The 25,718-nt window shown below is 41.6% G+C and overlaps 1 protein-coding gene across 1 annotated transcript in view; it reads left to right on the top strand.

Annotated features, from left to right (window-relative positions):
* The window catches only part of LOC108038952 (aminopeptidase N), a 534,976-nt gene that overhangs the window by 95,956 nt on the left and 413,302 nt on the right, over positions 1–25,718 (top strand). The window lies entirely within an intron of this gene.

Genomic DNA, 25,718 nt, shown 5'->3' with positions numbered 1-25,718 from the left:
GATCTTAGAGGTTAGATTGGCACCAATTGATATCAGAGTGTAAGCCAAAAACCCGTCCGGAAATTATTATAGGATAAGAAAAGCTTAACATCATCAGCATACATTAGTACTCAAGAATACGTTTTGATAGGGGGAAGATCATTGATAAATAGTCTAAATAGCAAAGCGCCCAATAGAGTACCCTCAGCCACTCTAAACACACACCCAGGTATCGTTCTAGTCTCCAAATCCCTTAAGGTAGAACTTTTTGTAATTACCGAAAAAAATACAATTTCACCTATAAATGGTAAGGGTAGTTAGAATGTAAACAACTAAAAGAAGTTTAGAAGAACTTGACAAGAAAATCAGTAGTTTCAAAATCTGTATATAAATCAGTTACGCTTGCCGTTCGCAATATTATAAAACTGCTTCGACTCTTTTGAAAATTTGGTTTTGCACCGGTTTAACCTGTTAAGAACATTGAATCGATCCATTTCACATCCTTTTGTAATTTTTGAATTATTGGGGGAAATCAAGTAGTTTGGTTCATTAAATTCACCATTTAGGAAGTATCCCGCTTTAGTTTGAGAAGATAAATTAGAACCCATAAATAAAGAGCAATGACAATCACATACCATAATAAGCTGTGATTTCACGCGTGTGTCGAGAAACAAATAATTCTTGCCTGAAAAACAACAGAAAGTTTATTTTTACCACTGCTAAATCTTAGACCCACCGGGCTGCTTCAATTTCTTCAGCGGCAGTGGCTGATAAGGTAGCAGCCTACCGGCAGACCTATTACAAAATTTCAATTCGGATTAGTGGCAGAATCGATCTATGTTACCTTATTTAAATAAACAGGGGCACCCATTGACCCAGCTTTCGTTAAGTTGTGGTAACTCAATTACCATGTTTTTACCACTAATTTTATCACTCAGTGTGTTGTTTTACTAAACCAATTTTGGTTCATAAGACCGCCACAATGTAAATTGACACCTATCTCATGGACCGTACTTGTGTACCCATGTGTTTTTTTTGTAAATGCCATGGAGTAAGAATCTTTACAGAGGTTTCATTTGGTCTGCCGGAATCTTCGTAAAAGCTCTGCTGAGAGCCATATTCGAAGCTAACTTTGATTTCCCACTACTATGCATTAGTATGGGGAGTTCTCGCACCAGCCCTTAATAACCCTTAAGAGCGAGCAGCGCAGCAATAACTACTTGCCACGGGACTTGATTGCATGTTCGATTGAACAAATTAAAATTTTCGTTTTTTCCCTAAGTGGCATCACTGGCAAAGCTCGTAAGCTCGGAAGTTAGGTCGATGGTTCGGAGACGGCTGTTGTTATAATCGTTGGTCCTGGAGTGGCTGTTTAGGCTGTGATAAAAGTGAATTTCGTTATGAGACTGATTTTTATTTCACTCTAAGATACTGTAAGGTGTTAAATAACTCCCCACAAATAAAAACGAAGATCGGCTGTACGGAAGCCCGCCAGTTGCTGGATACGCAGAGAAGGCGCGTAGTAACGGCACTGTGGGAAAAGAGAGTTTGGAGAATACAGTCGGAGAGAGTTTGGAGAGAACGATGAAAGAAAGTTCGGATATAACAGTGAAAGAGAGTTTGGACAAAATAGTTGCAGAGAGAGAAGGAGCGCAGTGAGACGAGAGAGCGCCGGCGTACCGTGAGAAAAGGGATAACGGTCGAAAATCGCGGACTTTGGACCTTAGTGGCTTGCAGTGCGCAAAGATCAAAAAGGAAAAGCCGAGGATTAACGGTGCCAGGAGGCCTACATAAACGGGCCCAGCGATGGAATCTAGATTAGTCGATCACAAGGAGTCAATCCGTGAAAATCAGTGAATTACCAAGTCTACCAGCAGCAGCACCAACAAGCCAGCAACCAAAGATCCAGACGTCGGAAGCAGCACCGTGGGAAGCCTACAAGGAGCAAGATCGCTATGTCGACACGTTCGGGATTAGGGCATCAGGAATCTCCGAATTGAGACACAGGTAGCTGAGGTCCAGAACCATTCACACGGCTATGTCAGGGCGGTTGTTTCCAACTTTGTCACGACCACACCCTGGTGTATCGCCCGGAGCGTCCGTCAGAGTCTAACAATAGAGTCCTGCGACGAGGAATCGTGAGCTCGTGCGAAGGTTGCCTAAAACCCAGTGTGCCGTGCTCGACTGAGAAGGACCTGGTGCGAAGGACGAGAGGTCGATCGACTTGTGGTTTCAAGAGGCTTTGTCCTGGAGAGCTATTGCCGGCGAAGTCCTGGAACAGCCACTGTCCGACACCCCGAGTGCCAGAGTACCACACTACCAGCCAGGAAGGGGGAGCATTCGACCCGTTGAGGCGTTGTTTTGGAGAACCCCAGCGGTTCAGCAAGTCCCGGAACGGCGGTCGACCAAGAAGCAGAACAGAGCACATCGGCAGCGACGCCAGCAGACATCAAAGGCAGCCACGTCCCGATCGCCGCACGGAACTCGTTGGGGAGCGCAGGAACATCACGGACGTCAAGCAATAGGGTGAGGCTGGCAGGAACGTTCGTCGGCGCTAGGCGTAAAGAAAATGAACTGCTAGGCAGCTTCCTGGCGTTAGCCTGGACTCTCAGCGCGAAACCCTAGTGAGACCGTCCGGTACAGAACAAGGGACAGGCGATCATTATCTCGAAGGGCGTTGTCCTGGAGAGCAAGGTTCACTCTAGTCTTAGGATGGTGACCCTTCCTTAATGAATCGATAAGCGAGCAGGCGCGGGTCACATCCAAGCATCCCACACAGGAAGAAGCCAGCGGTCACCGAGTCGACGCGTCAGGTCGAGCAGTGCGAGGCGATACCATGACCAGCCAAGCCACCGACCCGCTGTAATAAATACCACGAGAATAAACCCTTTGTTACCATTCGAATCATGTGTTTTTTCACTGATTTGCGGGGCAGTGACGTCATATAAATTTAGAGGGAGGAACGAATCTCGTTGCGCGCAGAAGCAACAAAATCAGTTCGTTACATCTGACGGCCAACGTAATTGTCCCAACAATAAGAGCATCAGAATCAGAATGGGAAAGAAGTGGATTTACCGCCTCAAGAAGGAGGACTTCACCCATGTCGCACAGAGGCTTAATATCGCCCTGGATGGCAGATTGGAGGGGGGGACGTCCTAGTGGCAAGCCTGAGCATTGACAACTTGCAAAAGCAGGTTCACAGGAGAGAGTTAAGCCAGGAAAGGAAAACAGCAGCGCAGACTTTGAGACCCAGCCAGTCAGACTACTGCAAAGTTCGCTAAACAAGTCCGCGAATGTTCGTTCAGGTTCGACGGTGCGGAAAAACCATTCGAGTTCCTGGAGCAAGTAGAATGGTCCGCCAACACATACAGCTTGGACTTTGACATGATTGAATTGCTTAAGGGAAGGGCGTTGAAGTGGTTCATGGCCAACAACATGCAATGGAGAACCTGGGCGGAATTCATAGAAAGCTTCCAAACCAGTTTTCTGCTGAGAGATTTCTTTACCAGGCTGGCGGATCAAGTCAGGCAACGGAAGCAGAGCTTCAGTAAGTCGTTCAGGACTACATGATCGACACGCAGATGAAGGTGATGTCTCTCAACTACTCGCTAAAAGAGACCCTACGAATTATTAAAAGAACTGTACACCGAGTCTAAGGTACAAGGTGTCAAACCTCGATACGCTAATGATCTTAGCCGACGCGTATGAGGAACTGAAGAAAAAGCGGGAAGCATTCTCACAGGAGAACAAGTTCTCTAGAAGCAAGTTGAAGGCCCCAACGCAAGTCATGTGCAGAAGGTGCGAAGATCCGGGCAACCAGGATAAACGGGGCAATGACCAGTGGTCATCACCACATCAAGTCCAACGGCAGCAGGCAACCGAGGCACCGCGAGGAAATCCATGGACACCACCCCAATAGCAACAGAGACAACCAAACAACATAGTGTGGAGGCCGCCAAGCACCTTACAGAGGCCACAAAATGCAACCCATATCACAGACCCGCAGAAAGCTTGTCGAAAATGTGGTGGGAACGGACACTGGGCTCGAGGATGTCAAAACCAACGGCTGGTTATGCGGCAAAGTGGGCATCAGGAGCGTCGAGTGCTGCCAACAATCGGGAAATGGCCAGAGAACTCAGCCGCTAAAAGGCGAGTGGGGGTCGCACAGTGCTACCTCTCCAAACTAACTGACAGGCTAATCGAGGAGGAGCAGCAGTTATGTTTGGTGGGCACAGCTTCAAAGCCACAATCGACACTGGGGCAACGGCAACGGTCAATTGTTTGTTGCCGAATTAGCCTGTTGATTTTACCAGGAGTAGTGCATCCGTTGGTATTGGGATGGAACTTTCTTACAAAAGTCGGAGACTACGGAGACAACGGTGGAACCGCGAATCCCGGCGGAAATACGGGGCGGGGAAAATTGAATATCGGCATTACCGAATAATTAAGTGTACAAGGAAGACGGCATGGTAAGGACAATAAGAAGGAGGATCGGTGCAGTGAGGCTCATCATTGACCTGTTGTCCGTCGAGGAAAGGATCGCAAGGACTCAAAGGCTTCAAGAATACACAGGATAATGGACAGAGAGGAGAATTGAGAATTCCTAATACTTTGGGGAAAAAGTCTGCCGGTGGGAATGGACCGACAGGAGAGCAGAGGCAACGAGGACTCACAGGAACAAGTTTAAAGAGAGTTTTGAAGGAACAATTGAGGGAAGAGAGTTCGGAGAGAAGGAGCAGAGAGAGACGAGCGAGCGCCGGCGCACCGTGAGCGAAGGGATAAGGATAGAAAACCGCGGACCTTGGACATTAGTGTGGTGCCGAACGCAGAGATCAAAAAGGAGAAGCCAAGGATTAACGGTTCCTGAAGTCCTATATAAGCGGACCAAGCGCTGGAATCTGGATCGCTTGATCACAAGGAGTCAATCCGTCAAGTTCAGTATATTACCAAGTCAACCAGCACCAACATCAACAAGCCAGCAACAACAGATCCAGTCGTCGGAAGCAGCACCGTGGGAAGCCTACAAGGAGAAAGATCGCTACGTCGAGACGTTCGGGATTGGGGCATCAGGGATCTCCGAATTAAGACACAGGTAGCTGATGTCCGGAGGGCATTATACGGCTAAGTCAAGGCGGTTGTTTCAAGGCGTTTTGTCGTATCGCCCGGCGGGTCCGACAGAGTCTAACAATAGAGTCCTGCGACGAGGAACCGTGAGCTCGCGGGAAGGTCGCCTAAAAACCGATCGCGCACGGAACTCTTTGGGAAGCGCAGGAACGTAACGGACGTCAAGCAAATTGAAATGCTAGGGAGCTTCATGGCGTTAGCCTGGACTGTCAGCGCGAACTGAGCGGAACCCTAGTGGGACCGTCCGGGACCAGGATGAACAATACCAGCAGCCAGTGGAACCAGTGCGAGTTATACCGAAACCAGCCAAGCCACCCACCCGCTGTAATAAATATCGCGAGAATAAACCCTTTGTTACCATTCGAATCCTGTGTTTTCTCACTAATAAATTTGGTGGGACGAACACACAATCTTCTGAGCGAGCCGCACGAATCTCGTAGCGAGCAGAAACAACAAAATCAGTTCGTTACAATACAAAAGAAGGCTTTGATATGTTGCGACACATCCTTGGTCAGCTTTTTGGACTGGATGCCTGTGTCCCAGTTGTTTACACGAACTCGTCATCCGGAGTACGCTGTGTCTGCAGTTTGGTGACCGAGTTGAACGTCATCGCCGTTTGTGGGACATTGCCCGAGGGGGTTTGGGTGAAGGTGATATCATGCCTAAGACATTGGCGGTAACTCGGCAGGGCAAATAAAACATCTATATAGATTCTTATTCTATTGCGCGGGAAGAGCAAATTAATCCTCTATACAGGTTCTTACTCTATGCATAAACTTAGAGCTTTTTATTTAGTCATAAAAACAGATGTTTGTTTGATTAATAAGATCCTACTTCGATGCAGGACTGCCCTATAGAATTTTAAAAGATACAAAATAAACAAGAACGTAAAAACACTAATTGATAAAGGAGAATACTTGCTATGTAAAAGATGTAATTGCAATAATAAGAATATTAAAAAAATTAAATCAAAAGTGTTTCCACAAAAAGTTGGCATTTAATTTTTAAATACCATATAACAACAATATTTAAAAAAGACATGTATTTTATGAAATAGAATGCGAAACATTTATTTAACTGGCTAAAAGAAATAGAAGCTATTATAAATATTAAGAAAGGAGTTTTGGGCTATATTGTAATTTAAGAAGATCGCTAGCCTGGACCTCATTTCTTACATACCACGGTACATTTGCAATCGAACGTAGCGCCCAGTTTTGCACTCTTTGGACCCTCATGACATTTGAGTCTGAAGCAGTACCACATACTTTGACGAAATATGTCATTGAAGGGACTACAATCGACTTAAACAGCAACATCTTGTTTCTGAGGCTGAGTTTACTTGTTCCTTTAAGCATCCAATTTAGTTTCCGAAGCTTAGCACGATATGTTGTTGTGACCTTCGCTATGTGCTGCCTCCACGTAAGTCGTTTGTCCAAAATCAATCCCAAGTACTGAGCCTGGAACTTTACTCTGGGGAGGATTTTACTTCTAAGAGAGAAGTTGCAATGCTGGGACTTATTCCCGTTTATCGAAATGTTCCATCGATTCGTCCATTCGCCATACAGGTCCAAAAAGTTTTAAGTGATTTGAGTCGCTTCAATCCGATACGTGGAGTTGGCAATATTAATTGTAGGGTATTTTCATTTGGTGCAATATTTTCATTTAATTCTGTTAGATTTTCTGCGTTTTTAGTATAGTTTTACTTTTGATTTTTATATTTAAGTACAATGTGTTTCGGAATGCTCTTAAATTTAAAAATGAAGTAAAGAATTAAAATTATATTTATTGCAATTAAAATAATAAGTATTATAATTTGAAATGTGTTATTTTTTCTCGTATGTATTCTTTTTATATATTTTGCTTCAAATGTTGATACTGCTTATTAAAGTATTTGTTATTAAAATTTCTTCGATTTGTACAGAACAATTAAATGCTTTTATGATATTTCTTCCTTCGACAACTATTGCTTGATTTATACATGATTGATTTAAAACAGTTTTCGGTAAATTCCAAGTAATTATCATATTTGGCTCTATATAATTTGTTTCATATCGTACTTCGGCTGCAGACTTGTTTTCTTAACGCTCCGGAAAAACAATAAGTCAATTAGTCGAAAACGTTCGAAAAATTAATAAACGCGAGGTGTTGCGTTTCGCGATGCAAATTGCATATCGAAAACTAATGTTTTAATTAATTAAATAGATAATCACTAACGATAAACAAATGAGTAACAACGTGGATCAGCGCACTCAACGACAAAAACAAGAGAGAGAGCAAGACAAACGTCATCTCTCTTTGGCCCGTATCAATGCTTATTTTACGGTGACGAGTAAAACTCTAGAACCGAAAGTCCTTGTAGATGCAAGTTTACTGACCGCCGAAAACCAGAGAGCTAGCTCTTGCTCTCCCGCCCTGCTCTTCACCGCTCAAACGCCATGGAGTGAGCAATGCAAGACGCCAACAGAGCTTCTGCCGCCTAGCGCAACAACAACAGCAACTACTACGACTACTACAACGGTCTCTGTCGCCAACAATGCAATAACGACTCCACTCTCTTCTTATGCTGCGGGTAAAGCAACAACACAACCAAGTGCAAAAATCGGTGCAAACGACAAAAACAAAGCTACGGTAGAAGAAATGACAATTCTGCTGCGGGTTCGGCCATGCAGACAGGCATGGATAGCTACATTAATATCTCCAAGCGCAAGCAAACACCCCCAAAAAACTCGGACGGCAATAGCCAAAAATAAATCGTTCCAACAAAGGCCCTAAAAATCCTGGGCCATTAGATGAAAATAGATTTTCCATTCTGGCGGAGCCTGAAACAGAGTCTGAACAATTAGCCCCAAGGAAACTAAAGCCCCATCTATTTTTATTCGGGAGAAGATGTCGAATGCCCTAGTCATCATAATAGTTGAGCTTGTCGGAAAAGGGAATATAAGCGAAACTAAACTCCAAACCAATACCGAAGACGATTTCCGAGCAGTGTCGAAGTACTTAAACGAAGCCAAAAAGAATTACTACACGTACCAACTGAAAAGTTGCAAAGGTTTTGCAAGTTGTGCTCAAGGAAATAGAACCCGATGTGACCCCCTCCGAAATTACAGAGGCCTTAAAAGAAAACGGTTTTTGCGCAAAAAATGTTATAAACATTATGAACAAAAACAAGAAGCCGCAACCACTCGTCAAGGTAGAGCTATAGCCGGACAGCAGAACTTTAAAAAAAAAAGCAGTGCACCCGATCTAAAAGTTTGCAGTACCTTCTGCACCGTAGGATCACAGTGGAAGAGCCGCACAAACGGACCGGGCCAGTGCAATGCACAAATTGCAAGGAATACGGTCATACCAGGTCTTACTGCACCCTCAGGTCAGTATGTGTGGGCTTTTGAAAACTGCCACGGCTCCAAACCCTGCCCTGTCAACAAGGAAGACTCTCTCACTAAAAAGTGTGTAAGCTGCCAAGGAAACTGGCATCTTCAAACACCACTTTCACCAACGGTTTGCAAAAAATCATCTGCAAGCTACAGCGATAAAATTACAGTTGGGCAACTTCAACCTTGCCATTGCCGCTGTCTACTGCCCACCCCGCTTTACAGTCTCCGAAGACAAATTCATGGACTTCTACAATTCACTTGGTGAGCGATTCATATCAGGAGGAGATTACAACGACATGCACACGCACTGGGGATCCCGCCTTGTGACCCCCAAAGGAAGGCAACTATATAATGCACTCATTAAAACATGCAACAAACTGGACTACGTTTCACCAGGCAGCCCTACATACTGGCTTACAGATCCTAGAAAACTATCTGATTTAATTGATTTTGCAGTGACAAAAAACATTTCTCGCAATCTATTATCAGCAAAATCGCTTTTGGATCTATCATCGGACCACTCACCTGTGCTAATAACTCTTCTTCAATGCCCGGAATTAATCGAGCACCCTCCCAGGCTGACGTCGCATCGAACCAACTGGCTGAAGTTCAAAAAGGACGTAAGTTCCCGTGCTTGGCAAACCAGCAGATCGCCATCCTCAAAACAAAGTCTTAAGGAAACTGGTCCCAGACTTACCAGGGCTTTAAAACAAGAAGAAGTAAAACTGCCAGTACATTGTGAAACTTTCACCCACCAGCACTAAGCATCCCTTGTGGAGGGCCCACCCAAATCTATGTGCGCCGGCCGAAACAGTAATTCCCATAAGAGACTCTTCATGCAGCTGGTCCAGAAGCGACAAAGACAGAGCTTGTACATTTGCTTTACACCTTCGAAATGTTTTCCAGCCAAACCCTGCAACTAATTCATTCGCACTACCGTCGCCGTCCATTCGAATTCGAAAATGAAGTTGCAAAAGTCATCAGCGAGCAATTGAAACCAAACAAGGCCCCAGGCGGTGATCAAATAACTCCCAAAATGTTAATCAAACTTCCAAACTGTGCAGTTGAGGATATTTGTAAACTCTTTAACGGGATTACACGACTTGGCTATTTTCCAAAACAATGGAAAAAATCGGTAATCATAATGATCCCAAAGCTAGGAAAAGATCACACAATACCAGCTTCGTACAGACCGATAAGTTTACTCTCTTGTCTGTCAAAACTGCTCGAAAAATGCCTTTTGACGCCCATAATTCCATATCTGAAAGAGCACAACGTTATTCCAACACACCAATTTCGCTTTCGAGAAAGCCATGGAACAATAGAGCAAGTCAACAGACTAACAACAGAAATACGGACTGCATTCGAGCTTTGGGAATACTGCAGTGCGGTATTTCTTGCCATTGCACAGGCTTTCGACCGAGTCTGGCTTGGTGGCCTTATGTATAAAATCAGAACGATCCTGCCGTGAGATGCAACACTACAACATCCGACGACTACGCTATAGAGGCTGAAGTTCTCCAAGGTAGCGCCCTTGGTCCAACTCTATTTCTCCTCTACACCTCAGATATTCCCACGAACGAGCGGCTAACTACTTCTACAATAAATGCGCAGAAGTGTAAGCACATAACGTTTACTCTTAAGAGACAAACGTGTCCCCCGCTAACCCTGAATAACACGCCACTTCCGCAAGCTGAAGATGTAACTTGCCTTGGCATCCACCTAGACAGGAGACTTACATGGCGGAGACATATCGAAGCTAAGAAAATTCACCTAAAACTAAAATCTAACAGTCTCCATTGGCTTATAAACGCGCGGTCCCCGCTCTGCCTGGACTTCAAGGTCCTGCTCTACAATTCAACGCTTAAGCCAGTCTGGATCTACGGCTCCCAACGCGAGCAGCAGCAGCATCGACATTATTCAGCAAGCACAATCAAAAATCCTGAGAACTATCACTGGGGCACCTTGGTATGTTCGGAACGACAACATCCACAGAGATCTTGGCATTCTACCCGTAAAAGATGAAATATCAAAACAAAAAGCGTCCTACCACACCAAGCTAACTTCTCATCCAAACCAGCTCGCCAGGGGCCTAGCCAGGGTTTTCCACCGGACCCGATTGCAACGCAATGACCTTCCAGCTCAGCAATAGTTATTAGAGCCCCTAAATCTCGCGCCAGTCACCTTGACTGTCAGATAGTTTTTTAATTTAAGATTCTATATACTTATTGTTAGTCTCAATTCAAAGAAGATCCAAAAAATAAGATGCAAATGTAAAAAAAAAAAAATTTTTTTAATACATTTTTGTGTAAATACATTCGGCATTTTTTATTCGGACGTTGATGCACTATGATCAGCGCAAACAAGTGGCCCTTACGACACCAAGAAGTGCTTGTTACGCGCGGAGCCTAATAGGCGTAAAAACGAGAAGCGGACAGACTAAGATTACAAATACGTACGAGACTAATACTAATACTAATTTTGTGCTAAGTAAGATAAAATTAATGATTTTAGGCTTGGCAAAGAGTCGGTAGTAGAAATAATGTGGTATAGTCTATCATAGTCGTTACACAGTACTCTAAACGGTTCATGCATATCAAAGTAAGATCTACAAATATTTAATGTAAGAGGAACATAGTTCCTGGTAATTCTATTAGGCACGGAGAAGCTTATGCGACCCAGTAACTCGGGACTCTCCACATCCCCGTGATTGGTTTAATATTCCTATAATGCGTTTATTTGTAACTCTTATTTTTGTATTAAATAAAATGTTTGATTATTTTGAAAATAGTATTTGTCTTCTAAAGGTTCCGTTAATATGTCATTAAATGCCATTTGGGTAAGGAAAATTTTTGAATATTGAAGATTTTGTAATGTCTTTTGGGATATGAGAAATTATCAATATTTGATTAGTATTGGTTTGTAGAAAGTATTGTAAGTATCGTGCGGCTAGCTCAGAAGATGTGTGTCGTTTGTCCCACCAAATTTAAATAAACGTGACCGCCCGATTGTCTAGTGAGAACGCAGAAAATATCAGGATGTATTTACTATGATCTTTATTGGCCGTCTTGGCCCTCGGCCCGGGACTAATGGTGACAAACGTGTCTTAATGCCCTCTCCGATGAGTTATGGTTGCTCCACCGTCGCTCTCCGCTGCCTCGTTGCTCCCTGCTCCGGAACGCCTCCGTTGCCTTTGGCTTCGGGGCAGTGAGGGTCTAGGGATGCGTTACCGTTCCCAGACTACGGTGAACAGGTACTGAGCTCTCAAGGCATACGCCTTTCGCAGACACAGCCTCCTGTCCCGGCCGGTCACACCAGACGCCTACCCAGTTTTTACTTGACGGTTAAGGCGTACGCCGGAATGCCGCCAATGCAGTCGCAGAACGCTAGGTTCACGACGAACGCTTCCGCCCTTGCCTCTTAGCCGTAGACTGAATACGCTGGAGTATCGCTTGCTTGCTGCTGGGTCTGCGATGAGTATCGCTTGCTTGCTGCTGGGTCTGCGATGACCGCTCGTTGTTCTTCGTGTCCTCGATGTCCTTGCTCACGGCGCGATGTCCTGGCTCTGCTGTCTGCGTGTCCTTGCCGGACTAGGTGCAGCGGGTCTTTGGCTCTCCGGATTTGGTCAGCTGCCTTTCTAAACCCGTGGTTCTTGGCTAGTCGCACCAGGCCCTGCACAATTTTCGCTTGACGGTTCAGGCGTACGCCGGAATTCGTCGAGGCAATTGTTTTCGCAGGGCAGCTGGTTCTAGACAACTTCCCTTCTTTGTCGAAGGACTCTTTTTGTTTAATTCTGCCGGACTCGCCGAGCAACACGCCAAGCTTAAATCGCGACAAGAATTGGAACAAAGCGCGTGGACTTAACCGCGTGATGCCTTAAGGACCTCAGCTACCTGTTTCTCAGCTCGGAGACTTCAAGTCTTAGTCCCGAACGTCTTGATGTAGCGACCTTGCTCCTTGTTGACTCGGCGTGGCTTTGCTTGCTCCTGATGTTGACTTGACTTGTGTTGTTCACTGATCTGCTGCTTATTTACTGATCTTGACGGATTGACTCCTTGTGATCGACTGATCCAGATTCCAGCGCTGAGCCCGCTTATATAGGACTCTTGGTACCGTTAATCCTTGGCCTCTCCTTTTTAAGCTTTGCGCACGGACTATAATAGGGTCCAAAGTCCGCGTCTTCTACCGTTATCCCTTCTCTCTAAACTCTCTCCTCGTACTCTTCAAACTCTATGTTGTAGTAGTCTCCAAACTATTTGTCCTCGTACTCTCCAACTCCTCACATTATTAAAATTTATATGATGTTGATAGTGTTTATCAACAAGTTGGTTTGATTTTCATTTGACGTGCATTTGGAATTATCGTATTTATTTTCGTTAATTTTCTTTGTTTTCTTATATTTAGACTTATATATTATTCCCCTGTTAACTTCTTCGTAATGATTATCATCTAATTTTGTGATTTTTCCTGTCTTTTTAAATGAATTAGTGGTTTTTGATTTTACTAGTGGATCTTGTCGATATCTAGTATCAAATTAAAATTTATTTCGTGATTCATTTAGTTTTTCTATTCTATGGTGTTTATTTGATGGTGTATTATATTTTGTAGTTCCAGCGAAAATAAAAATATCTGCAGGAGTTCTGCCAGTGGTATTATGTTTTGTTTTATGATTATAAACATAAAGAATAGTTTAAAATTTTGTTAGCTATTATTATTAATTATTAATTTTTCATTAGCTGTTTAATGAAATCTCTCAACATCAGAAATTCCATTTTTGCTTGAGGTTACATCAATAACAACATTTTCAGATTCTAACCAAAGTTGCAATGCTGCACACATGAAAGCTAAATCTTTGTCTGTTTTAATTTGATTGGGTTGACCCATTTCATTGAAAACTTTAGTTAATGCTCTTTTTGCTTCTAACCAATCTCGACTGTTGACTTCAACTTTGAATAAATATCTATACAAGATAAAAATTGTTTATTATCTATCATATAAAAATCGATGACATATTTTTCTCTTGGATTATTTCGAATTCTAATTTAGTATTTCTGTGTTTTGTTGTTGCGATGTTGCATTCTTCGCATTCCTTAATACAATTTTAATTTAATTTTTTGGTGACGGGAAAAAATAAATTTCTTTAAAAAGTGCTGCTTGTTTTTCTATTCCTGGATGAAATAGTTCTCTGTGTGTTAATAATAATTTCTTTGAGTTCTGCGTAATAGATATTATATTAATTTACTATTAGTATTCATTGTTTTAGTTAAGTTATCTGGAGAGATAATTTCAACGTATGCTTTCTGAAAGATTAAAAAGTCTGTTTCAAATGGAAAATATATTATGCTTTTCTTATTAGAAAAGTATTCGATTATTAATTGTTTTGCGTATTCGATTGTCATTTCCTTATACGTTAGTATGATTTTTGTTTTATGAAAGTAATTTATTACGTCGACTTCATTTGAGTCTCCTCTTATAAATTCTAATTGTCTGTTATAATAATTAAGTGGGTTTCTGTTATTGAAATGTAGTTTTGGTTATCTTCTGGTGCACTATGCACTGTAGCTACTGTTGTTATTGTATTTGAATTACTGGAAGTTTCTCCTAAATAATCTTCCTCTATTCTTATTCTAGATAAGGCGTCTTCCACATGGTTTTCTTTACCGGGCCAATATTTTATTTCATAATCAAACTCATTTAGTTTGATTTTCCAGCGCTAAAATTTCATATTAGGTTCTTTGATATTATTAAGCCTTACTAGAGGCCTGTGATCACTTAGGATCAGAAATTTTCTGCCAAAAATATAAGACCTGAAATATTTGGTGGTCCAGACAATAGCTAAAAGTTCTTTTTCTGTTGCCGAATAATTGATTTCGTGTTTATTAAGAGTTCTGCTAGCATAGCAGATTGGTTTATGATTTTGCGATAATACTGCTCCTATAGCAATATTACTTGCATCTGTTGTTAATGAAAATGGTTTTTCGAAATTTAGGTATATAAGTATTGGATCGGACATTATTAAAAGTTCAAGTTTTTTAAACGCTTGTACATAATCATTGTCTTATATATTTAATGTTACGCCTTTTTTAAGCTTTGCTGTCATTGGTTTTGCTATTTTAGCTAAATTTGGGATACATTTTCTATAAAATCTAGACCTAAAAAGGATTTTATTTGTTTTGGGGATTTGGGTAAAGGTAAATTTTGTATTGCCTCAATTTTGAGAGGATTTGGTTTTATACCCGTTGTTGTTATAATATGTCCAAGGAATTCTGTTTCCTTTTTCATAAACTCGCATTTGTCGAGTTGAAGCTTGAGATTTGCTTTTCGTAATTTTTTCAAATACCTTTCGCAAAGATAATACATGTTCCTCCAATGAAGTGGAGTACACGATTATATCCTCCATGTAGACCAAACAATCCTTTTTTTGTTTTTTTTTTCTGTTCGAAACCCGTCTTAGGTTCCTTTCGAGATTATTTGGGTGCAGTGTAAGCTTGTTATGGTAGGCCGCTTTCTGCTTTGCTATTTCATCTTTGACCGGTGGTATGCCCAGATCCCTGTGGATGTTTTCGTTCCGAACATACCATGGTGCCCCAGTGATTGTTCGCAGGATTTTTGATTGTGAGCGCTGTATGATGTCAACGTTGCTGTTGCTCGCGTTCCCCCAGAGCTGGGAGCCGTAGGTCCAAATGGGCTTAAAGGTGGAGTTGTAGAGAAGAACTTTAAAGTCCAGACACAGGGGTGATCGAGAATTTATAATCCAGTGTAGGCTGCTAGCTTTAAGTCTGAGATGTACTTTCTTGCATTCAATGTGCCTCCTCCAGGTTAGGCGTCTGTCGAGGTGGTCGCCGAGATATGTTACATCGCTGGCTTGGGGAATCTGCGTACTTTTCAAAGTTAGCGGGGGGCACGATTGTCTGTTAAGGGTAAACGTTATATGTTTACACTTTTGTTCATTAATTTTGATTCGCCAGTCTGATAGCCACTTTTCAACTACCATTAAATGATCAACTTGAGCTGTTGCTCTAGTTGGGCATCTCGAGCGGCTCAAGATTGCGGTGTCGTCAACAAATGTGGACGTAGTCAGCCTCTCGTTCGTAGGGATGTCTGCTGTGTATAGGACAAACCGGGTAGGGCCCAGGACGCTACGTTGTGGGACTCCGGCTTCAATGTTATACTCGTTGGATGTCGTTGTATTGCATCTAACCTCAAAGACTCTGTGGTAGAGGTACGACTTAAGTAACTTATGAGTGTTTTCTGGCAGTAATGTTATGATTTTATGCATAAGGCCTTCAAGCCACACTCGGTCGAATGCCTGAGAGACGTCGAGGAATATCGCACTACAATATTCCCGATGTTCGAAGGCTGTACGAATTTCTGAAGTGATCCGGTTGACTTGCTCGATGGTTCCGTGTCTTTCACGAAACCCGAATTGATATGCCGGGATAATGTTTTTTTCTCTTAAATATGGTGTAATGCGCGTGAGCAGGCATTTTTCTAGTAATTTGGACAGGCACGATAGTAAGCTTATTGGCTGTACGATGAGGGAATTGTGTGGTCTTTCCCAGGCTTCGGTATCATTATAACCACAGACTTTTTCCATTTTTTGGGGTAGTAGCCAAGTTTTGTGATCCCGTTAAATAGCTTGTTCAATTATCATTTTTGGGGTTATTAGGTCGCCCCCTGGAGCCTTTTTCGGTTTTATTTGCTTCCTAATGACGTTAGCATTTCAGAGCTAAGCGGCGGTAGTTGAAGAGAGTTTGTGGCGGCGTTCGGCTGAAATACATTTCGTAGGTGTAAAGCAAATGTTTCGGCTCTGTCTTCGTCACTGCGGGCCCAAGTACCCGAGGAGTTTCTAATCGGAGTGACTGATTCTATCGGAGAGCTTAAATTTGGGTGAGCTCTCCACAAAGGATGCTTTGTACTGGTCGGCGACAGTTTCTCGATGTACCGGCGCTGCGCAAGCTCCTCTTCTTGCTTGAGGGTTTTGGTGAGTCTGCGGGTGGCATCATTATAGAGTTGCTTCGAATGGGGCGATCTGCAGGATTGCCAAACGCGTCGTAGACGTCGTTTTTCCCGAACCAGTTGTTCGATTTGCAGATTAGTTTTGTATTGGTTGCTACGCACGATTGTCTCTTCTGGTGTTGAGATTTTGGCTGCTGCCACGAGTACTGACTCCAGGGCATCAGCACAGAAGTCGATGTCGTTCTCTATGTTTAACTGGGGTGTTAGTTCAATGTGGGAACTCACGTAATTTTTGTACTTTAGCCAGTTAGTTCTAGTCGAGGTCAGCCTGAAGGGGTGCTCGATTACTTTCGGGCTTTGAAGGAAAACAGGCGAGTGGTCCGATGATAAGTCCGATAGCGATTTGGCGCTTACTAAATTTCTTGGGATGTTCTTGGTCACAGCGAAGTCAATTAAGTCCGGGAGTTTTCGGGGGTCAGCAGGCCAATATGTGGGGCTGCCAGGGGAGACATTGTCGAGTTTGTTGCTCAAATTTATGATTGCTTTATACAGTTGTCTTCCTTTGGGCGTCACGAGTCTTGATCCCCAGTGCGTGTGCTTGGCGTTGTAGTCTCCTCCTGCTATAAAGCGATCTCCGAGTGAATTGTAGAAGTCCAAGAATTGCTCTTCAGTTATTGTAAAACGCGGTGGGCAATCCGTTTGATTTGGATGTAACGGTCCATGCCAGTCTGTATAGCCGGAACCACTTGTTGTTGTTTGATATTGCCGATATTGGCACTCGTACTTACAATTGGCTTTGTAGTTTTATTCGGCGCTGCAGAAGTTGCAAACGCATTCCAAATCGCGTTGTTGTTAACGGCGACCGTTGATGTTGTTGTTGCAGTGGCTGCGGTTGCAGAAGTTAACGAGGTCACAGTGCTTGTGGCTGGTGAGCTGTGAGTCGAAGCTGGGGGTGGGGTTCTACACTGCAAGCTCCATGAGGTGGGAGTTGGTGTGAGTAGGGCGGGAGAACAAGACCGTGCTCTCGCACTGTCAATGGTCAGTAGGGCTGAGTTGCTCTTTGAAGAAGTTCTTTCTACTTCTGTATCACGGGTTGAGAAATAAGAAATATAACTGTTTCTCTGGTCTACGGAGCTTCTACGCTCATTTTTTGAATCGCCGCTCATTGAGCTATCACTCGTGGCACTTCTTAGTTTTTATAATAACTTTGCACTAGTTTTTTACATAGCACAAATTATTATTTACTGTTTTTAGCAATAAGATTGCCTTTATTACACCACTCCAGTATTTTTAGTTATCGCGCAAAACACGTCTGCACTCTCCGGCTGTTGTTTGTTTTTTTTTTTTTTTTTAAGTCAAATCAAATCTTATAAATGATTGTTCATGCACCTTTGAAAGATAGCAGGGGCATTTTTCAATCCAAAAGGCATTCGAGTATATTCGTAATGACCATTTTTGGTGGAAAAAGCTGTCTTTGGAATAGAGTTTTCATCCATTTGTATTTGGTGAAAACCTTTTGCGAGGTCAATTCATATACTATTTTCTTAAGATTATCTTTTTCCTCGTCATTAAGAAGTTCTAATATAAACTTATTGGTTTCTTGCAAGTCGTTAAATGAAATGGTGTATCTGTTAAAAATGGAAGATCGCAGCAATCAATTTCTGCTTCTCCTTGTTTATATTAGAAATAGTTATGATTATATCTCATTCCGAATTGATATCCGCTTAAATAAACTGTTTTTGATTTATAATTAATAACTGCATTACATTATCAACTGCATTACATTATCATCCATTATTCTTTGACTTTCAAAGTGAACGGTCGTGTTTATTTTCTGGGCTTCGAATTTTGTTTTTTGTTTTCGATTATTCCCATTGGTGGGTTTTATCAAAACAATTTTAATTTTCTTCCGGTTATTTAAACATTAATTTAAACTCCGTTCGCTTCGCGAGTTTTTTTTTGTATTAATACTAATAAATTGTTTTAGTTTTCGTAATTCTTATCTGTGTGTTTTTTCTTATATCCCCGCCGTTTCTCTTTTGTCCATGCACTTTAACTTATTTACGCTCCCGCTCTCTTGCTCTCTTTGCTTTGAAAGTTCTAAGCTTGCAGTTTCTGTGCTCTTGCGGTACTTATAACTGCTCGCTTATAAATTTCAATTCGCTTTCTTGGTACAGTGGTCCCAATAAATAAAATGAATAATAAAAATTTAGTCTGCTTCTGCAAAAAATGAAGCCTCGTAATCAGGGCTGGCCAGTCTAATATGACTTGCTGGCTTTGTGAAAATATGGTGCACACCAAGTGCGCCGGTTTTACTGGCCGGACAAGTGATAACCTTTCAAAGGGGCCCAATTTGCAGTTTTGTTGTGACGCTTGTGTCGAGGTTGCGAACGAGATGAAATCGTTCATGCGCCAAACAAAAGGCGGCCTGATGGGGCTGATTAGCTGTTTCGGAGTTGCTAGAGATAGTTTTCGCCGAGCTGATGATCTCCTCTCTGCGCTGGACTCGCAGTTTAATAGTCGTAAGCTAATAGAAGAGTTCCCTAAGCGCAAAAAGGCCGCTGGTGGTAAGGAGCAAAAGGGGAACACCCCGCAACCGAAATCAAAAGAACAACAGATCATTTCGGCGGATCAGCAGCTGATTTCAGCAAACATTCAAATATTGCTAAGATCAGCAGCTAAAAAAGATTCGGTATCCGAACAATCCGTAACAGAATGCATGCAACCAGGGACTTCTAAGAATTCCGATTTGCCCGTAGTGGTTTCACAATTAGTGGATCCACCTATCTCTCAGAATGTAGCATCACTACCACAAGGGACTACTGAGTCCGGACAACCGGCTCAAGTTGGTTTTGCAGAAACAATGTCTTCCCCTGATCAAACATCTTCTGATGTATTGTCTTATATACAAGACAAAACTAAAGCCGATTATATCATCTTTCAAGATAACTGTCCCTAACGAGCTTTTTTAAGCCATATGCTCAGGCGACTTTTGGCCGGATAATATGGTTGTAAAAGAGTTCGAGGCTTCGATAAAGAAGAAGGGCCCGTGGGAGTAAAACTTCCTAGTCGAGGCCAAACCAGTGTACCAATTTCAAAAAACTAACTTCTAACCTCCTTCTTTCCTATCAGAATGCAAGAGGTTTGCGTAGCAAACTCACTAAATTGTATTCCGATAGCCTTTCCTTTGCATCTCATATTATTGTGTTCACAGAAACCTGGTTAAAGCCGGAGATCTTTAGCTCCGAAGTTTTTCCAGGTAAGTACACAATGTATAGGTATGACCGTCCCTCTAGACGGGGAGGTGGAGTCTTAATTGGAGTTGATTCAAACTTCCCGTCTGAGGAGTTATTTTTTGATGAATTCAATACCTTTGAATTTATTTGTGTAAAGTTATCGCTTCCTGGTAACTTTATATACATAACTTGCTCATATATTCCGCCGTTGTCTGAACTTCCTGATTATTTAAATCACATATTCGTTATTAAGTCCGTTGCAAATAATCTTTCCGATAGGGATCAGTTGATAGTTCTAGGTGATTTTAATACACCTGGAGTTACTTGGTCGACTGAGGATGGATCGAATGTCTTACTACCGCATGATTTTATTGATGGCCTGCTTGACATATCTCTATCTCAAGTAAAATCGAAAATTCATTAGGTCGCCTTTTGATTTGTGTTTTGTATCAAATCCTTAAGGTGTGTGTTTCCGTCCAGAATAGCACCACTCACGCAACCTGAAGATCCATATCACCCAACAATCGAACTTTTATTTGATACGGGTAGAGTTATAGAAGAAAAATCAGAAAAATCCAAACGAATTCATTGTTTTCGCAAGGCAGACTTTCTGGCTTTAATTGGTCTGATCTTTACTTATGCAATAATATGTCTGATGCAGTTAATGTTTTTTACACTGCAATAAACTCATTTTTTAATTCCTGTGTTCCGTGGTACTATCCGTCAACTTCCAATAAATCACCTTGGCTTAGCAAAGAGTTGAGACACTTAAGAAATGTAAAGTCCAGACTTTTTAGGAAATATAAAAATACCGGTTCTCAATCTGTTTTTACTAGATATTTAAGTGCTCGGTCAAGATTTACCGTGCTTAATGGTCAGTGTTATAATAGTTACTTAAACCGTTGTAAGGTCCAGTTCTCTCAGGACCCGAAACAGTTTCATAATTTTGTTTACACCAAGCGTAAATCTAATTCTTTTTCTTCCTCGCTGTCGTTCGAAAACATGACGGCAACCACAGATCAGGCAATAGCCGATTTATTTGCCCAATTTTTTCAAACGACTTTCTCTACTTTAGATTATTCATCACTCATTATTCTTACACCATGTCCAAGTCAAACCTCATATTCTGTCCCACTTTAACAGAAAGCTCTCTTCTTTTGGATCTTCTTCGTATTAAGCCTGTTTATTCGCCAGGTCTCGATGGTATTCCTGGGTGCGTGCTTAGGTATTGCGCTAAGGCCCTGTGCAAACCTCTTTACAAGTTGTTTACCTTATCTCTAGAAACCTCCCAATTCCCAAATATTTGGAAGGAATCATTTGTTATTCCTCTTTTCAAAAAAGGCAACAAGTTAGAAGCCAGTAACTACAGAGGTATTTCTAAGTTGTCAGCTATTCCTAATCTTTTTGAAAAAATCATTACTCCCCATCTGCAGCACCTTTGTAGATCAATCATTTCTCCGTGTCAACACGGATTTATTAAACGTAGATCCACAATCACAAACCTTCTAGAGCTCACTACATTTGTGATAAAAGGCTTCAATAGTAGTTTTCAAACAGACGTCATTTACACTGACTTTAGTAAAGCATTTGACTCTGTAAATCACTTACTTCTTGTTCAAAAACTTGACCTGTTAGGTTTTCTAGTTGATGTGCTTAAATGGATTTCAAGTTATCTGAATGGCAGGTCACAAAGGGTCCTTTTTAAAAATTCAATTTCTGAAATTCTCCGTGTTACCTCCGGTGTCCCACAAGGAAGCCATCTGGGTCCGTTACTTTTTACATTATTTATTAACGATCTTCCCTTAATTATAAGTCATTCTCGCGTACTTATGTACGCAGATGATGTTAAGTTGTGCCTGCAGTATAAGGACATTTTCTGCCATTTAGTCTTGCAATCCGATCTAGATAATTTTCAAAACTGGTGCCGAGATAATTTACTAAATTTAAACGGTTCCAAGTGCAAGCTGATGACTTTTTATCGGGCCAATCCGATATACGCGACTTACACATTAAGTGGCAGCTCTTTGGATAGAATAACTCTTGTAAACGATCTTGGCGTTCTCTTGGACCCTAAACTAAAATTTTCTAATCACATTTCGTCCATGGTTAATAAAGCCAGAGGAGTGCTTGGATTTATTAAAAGGTGGTCAAAAGAATTCGATGATCCTAGTTAGTCCTTCGCTAGTCCGTCCGATTCTGGAGTATGGGTCTCCCGTCTGGAGTCCACAATACGGAATACATATTGGTCGTATTGAATCTGTACAAAAAAACTTCCTTCTTTTTGCTTTACGGCGCCTAAACTGGGATGCAAATCTTATCTTACCTTCTTATTCTAGTATACTTCTTTTGATTAATTTACCATCCCTAGCCAACCGTAGAACGATGCTTGGTACTATCTTTATTTATAACCTTGTACATGGTGATATTGACTGCCCCGACTTGTTAAGTTCGATAAGCTTTTCTTTTAGATTCCCCTAATTTTAAATCATTGTAGATCTAACTATGCCTTGCATGAGCCTTTCAGATTATTATGTTCTGACTATAATAGACTTTTTCCTGTAATATCAAATCTTGACTCTCTGCCGCTCCTAAAACGATTAATACTTGCTTCATTGGCACAAGATTGATCTAACTATTACTTTTTTCCCCGGACCTTTACCTTTATTTTCCTATCTCGCGTCTATCTTATCGCGAATCGTGCCGTACTATACACGGCTGCGCCCCCTCGGTCGGTTGGGCCGTGGGACTCCGCGCGAAAAAAAAAAAAAAAAAAAAAATCTATCGGAAAAATTATGGACCCAAAATGTTTGTTTGGTCAGACAAAGCTTACATGCGTGGTAAGACACGGCTTTATTTAACTGAATATTACCATTTATGGTATTGTAAGGATGTTTTCCCAGTCAGGATATGCTCAGGGGTTGGCTAGGGCCTCCACAAAATAATTTTGTGAGTTTTGATTCGTGGTCTTTATAATTAGGAGAGGAAATCGAACCAAAAGGTACGTGACTGAACCTAAGACTGGTTACCGAGCTCGGGCAGACCCTGGACTTGGTAAACAGTTGTCGTGGTTATGGGCTTTATCTGTGACTACAATAAATCTGGTCGAGGCAGGGTTTGGCTACGGTAAAACTCGGGTAGGCCCCTGGGTTTTACTACTAAATACGATACTTTCGAGCGGGCTCTGTGGTAATAATGGCTACATTAAAACACGGGCGGACCCTGGGTTTTAATAATAACTACGGTAAAACTCGGGCGGACCCTGGGCTTTAATAATAACTACGGTAAAACTCGGGCGGACCCAGAGTTTTAATAATAACTACGATATAACTTGGGCAGACTCTTGGTTTTATTACTAATTACGATAAAACTCGGGCGGACCAAGGGTTTTATTACTAATTACGATAAAACCCGGGCGGACCCAGGGTTTTACTAATGACTACGATACAACTCTATTCACGGCCGATATGTTAGTTAATTACGCGTCAGGGTTACGGCTCCGTAACGTTAGATCGATTCTCGGTTTAGGGTTATTATCACTTGTTATAATTTATTTATTTATTCGACGGGCCGAAGGTCAAGGAAAAGGAATACGTAAATTCGTCTTTATTCATCACTGGCTTATCTCGCCTTCTCGCCTCGTTCACAGAAGTTCACCAATCTTCATTCTACAGTTTTACGATTTAATCGCGTTTCTCGCTACACCAGTAAAATTTCTGCACGATTGTACTGTTTCGCTTACCAACTACAAAAACCACGTGGTCTGCCTAATTGCGACTTATCTCGTTTTTCTAAGTACGACTATCCGGCTTCGATGTTCGCGTGTCAATCCCTTGCGTTCCTTCAATTTTGGTTCTCGTGCCCTTGGCCCCTCCGATCTCTCCATTTTCTCACCACGCACTGGCAGTGGCATCAGCAACTACTATGCTCTGCCAAGCTCGCTTTTCGATATTCCCTCTCGCTCTCCGTTGTCGTCGACCGCGCAGTCGCTGAGGTGGGCTTTGCGCTCCGTTCAGGTCGTTCGGTTTACTGCTCTCTCGTGCTCTTTTGGGGTGAATTTCTTAGGCAACTGCGTAGGAGTTGTTCCCGGTCTCGCCTCTCTTCCCCGCTCTCCTCCCTCCTTTCTACTTATTGAATAATGTATTTATGTTTGTTTTCGCCTAGGCTTATTATACTAATTATTTAATCCGTTGTTTTTCTCTTAAAGCTAATAAAATCAAAAGGGATAACAATAATAATAATAACGAAATACGCATATTTCCTTCTCCCCTCCGTGGGGATCGGGAATAATTGTGGCGGCGTCGGAATCGCCGTCACAGTATGAACTTTAAGAGGTATATTTTTGGTCGGAAAATGAAAGTAATTTTCTTTAATTAAATTAATAGAAGAGCCTGTGTCTACAACACATCGGAACTCTTGGTTATTCATGATGATGTAAGGGTTTCTATTTCCTGTTTGGTGTCCGAATTTCATAAAAATCGGCCGACTATATCCTATAGCCGCCATAGTTGATTGATTGATCTGATTGATCGGAAATGCCATAACTTTGGTGGTTGCAAGGTTAGGAAGTTGGGATTTTCTATGGTTTTTATTTTGGGCAATCAATCCGACCTACCAAAATTCATAAGAATCGACCAACTATATCCTATAGCTGCCATATTACTGAACGATTGGAAATGCCATAAGTTTGCTGTTTTTAAAGTTAGGAAGATGGGATTTTTTATGAGTATTAAGAATGCATCATATGAATAATTTTGGAGAATATAATTTACAAAATATTCTGCAAGGGTATATCAACTTCGGCTCCGCCCGAAGTTAGCTTTCCTTTCTTGTTTGTGATTGCAAAAGTAGCTTATACAAAAAAGAATAATTGTTATTAGTTTGAAAAAAAATTTTGAAGCCGACATGTACATTTTAGCGTATTGGTCTGGATCAGTCTACAAATATGAATTTATTTTTTTGTTATTGCATTTATATTGCTCTCCAATAATAATTCCCTTTCTTTATGTCTCTGAAATTCTTCCAGAGGAGTTGAACATTGATGAGAAGTTGGAACGGCAAAATTTAAACGTTGTTCTTCCGCACCCGATTTCGGGGTTCTTAGTATTGAGTAAATCTTCCCCACTCTTTTTTCTTTCTACCTTTCTCGCGTTCTCTGTCTATCTCGCTTCGATGTTCAAAATTCTTTAGACTAAAGATTTTTGAGGTTCGATGAAGATTGGCGTTCTGTTCACTGAAAAATAGCAAACAAATTTCTTTACTGGACAGCAAAGTATTCCTTGACAAACATTCGAAAAAATTTATCTTGCCAAGTGTTTTCTCTATTCTGGATATCGATAAGAGAAGTGGTCTAGGCTATTACTATAACTACAATTAGTGCCACTTATACGAAAACCTTGCGGCTCGCAAAAAAAGTGTTAGGGAATTAATCGGCAACTGCTGTTGTTCTCGAATAGCAGCTCACTAGCCATATGCGCAAAGAAATCGCGATTTGTAAGTTTACAAGCACCACTTAAAATGGTAATAAGATCTGGGGACTAAGATAGATTAGGTACTTAAAAGTGCTGGACGCGATGTGGTACCGCAAGGATTGTCAAATTTATCCGCTTTGTCTGATCAAAATTGGTTATTAAATAATAACATCATATAGACTTAACGTCTGCATTACTGGCTTATACTGTACGGGTATTAGGGGTGCAGAAACATCGAGTGAAACATCGATGGTTTCAAAACATCGAAACCATCGATGGTTTGTGACCACCATCAATGTTGACACTTGCGACCCCTTAAAGTATGATTTTCAAATAATTATGTCAAACATGTTAAATAAGAAATACTTTTTACAGATGACTGATGACAACGAATTGAAATTGGTTGCAAAAAAATATTTCTGTGTACAAGCCTCGTCCTGTGAGTCTGAAAGGGTGTTCAGCAAAGCTGGACAAACTGTATCTGATCACAGAACAAGGCTTAAACCTGAAGTTGTTGATCAACTTCTTTTTCCCAACAAAAATAGACACTTTAAATGATCTCAAATAAACCTCATTGT

This window comes from Drosophila rhopaloa, unplaced genomic scaffold (assembly GCF_018152115.1).
Source record: "Drosophila rhopaloa isolate 14029-0021.01 unplaced genomic scaffold, ASM1815211v1 contig_4, whole genome shotgun sequence".
Classification (NCBI taxonomy): domain Eukaryota; kingdom Metazoa; phylum Arthropoda; class Insecta; order Diptera; family Drosophilidae; genus Drosophila; species Drosophila rhopaloa.
This window is presented reverse-complemented; position numbering and strand designations above follow the sequence as displayed.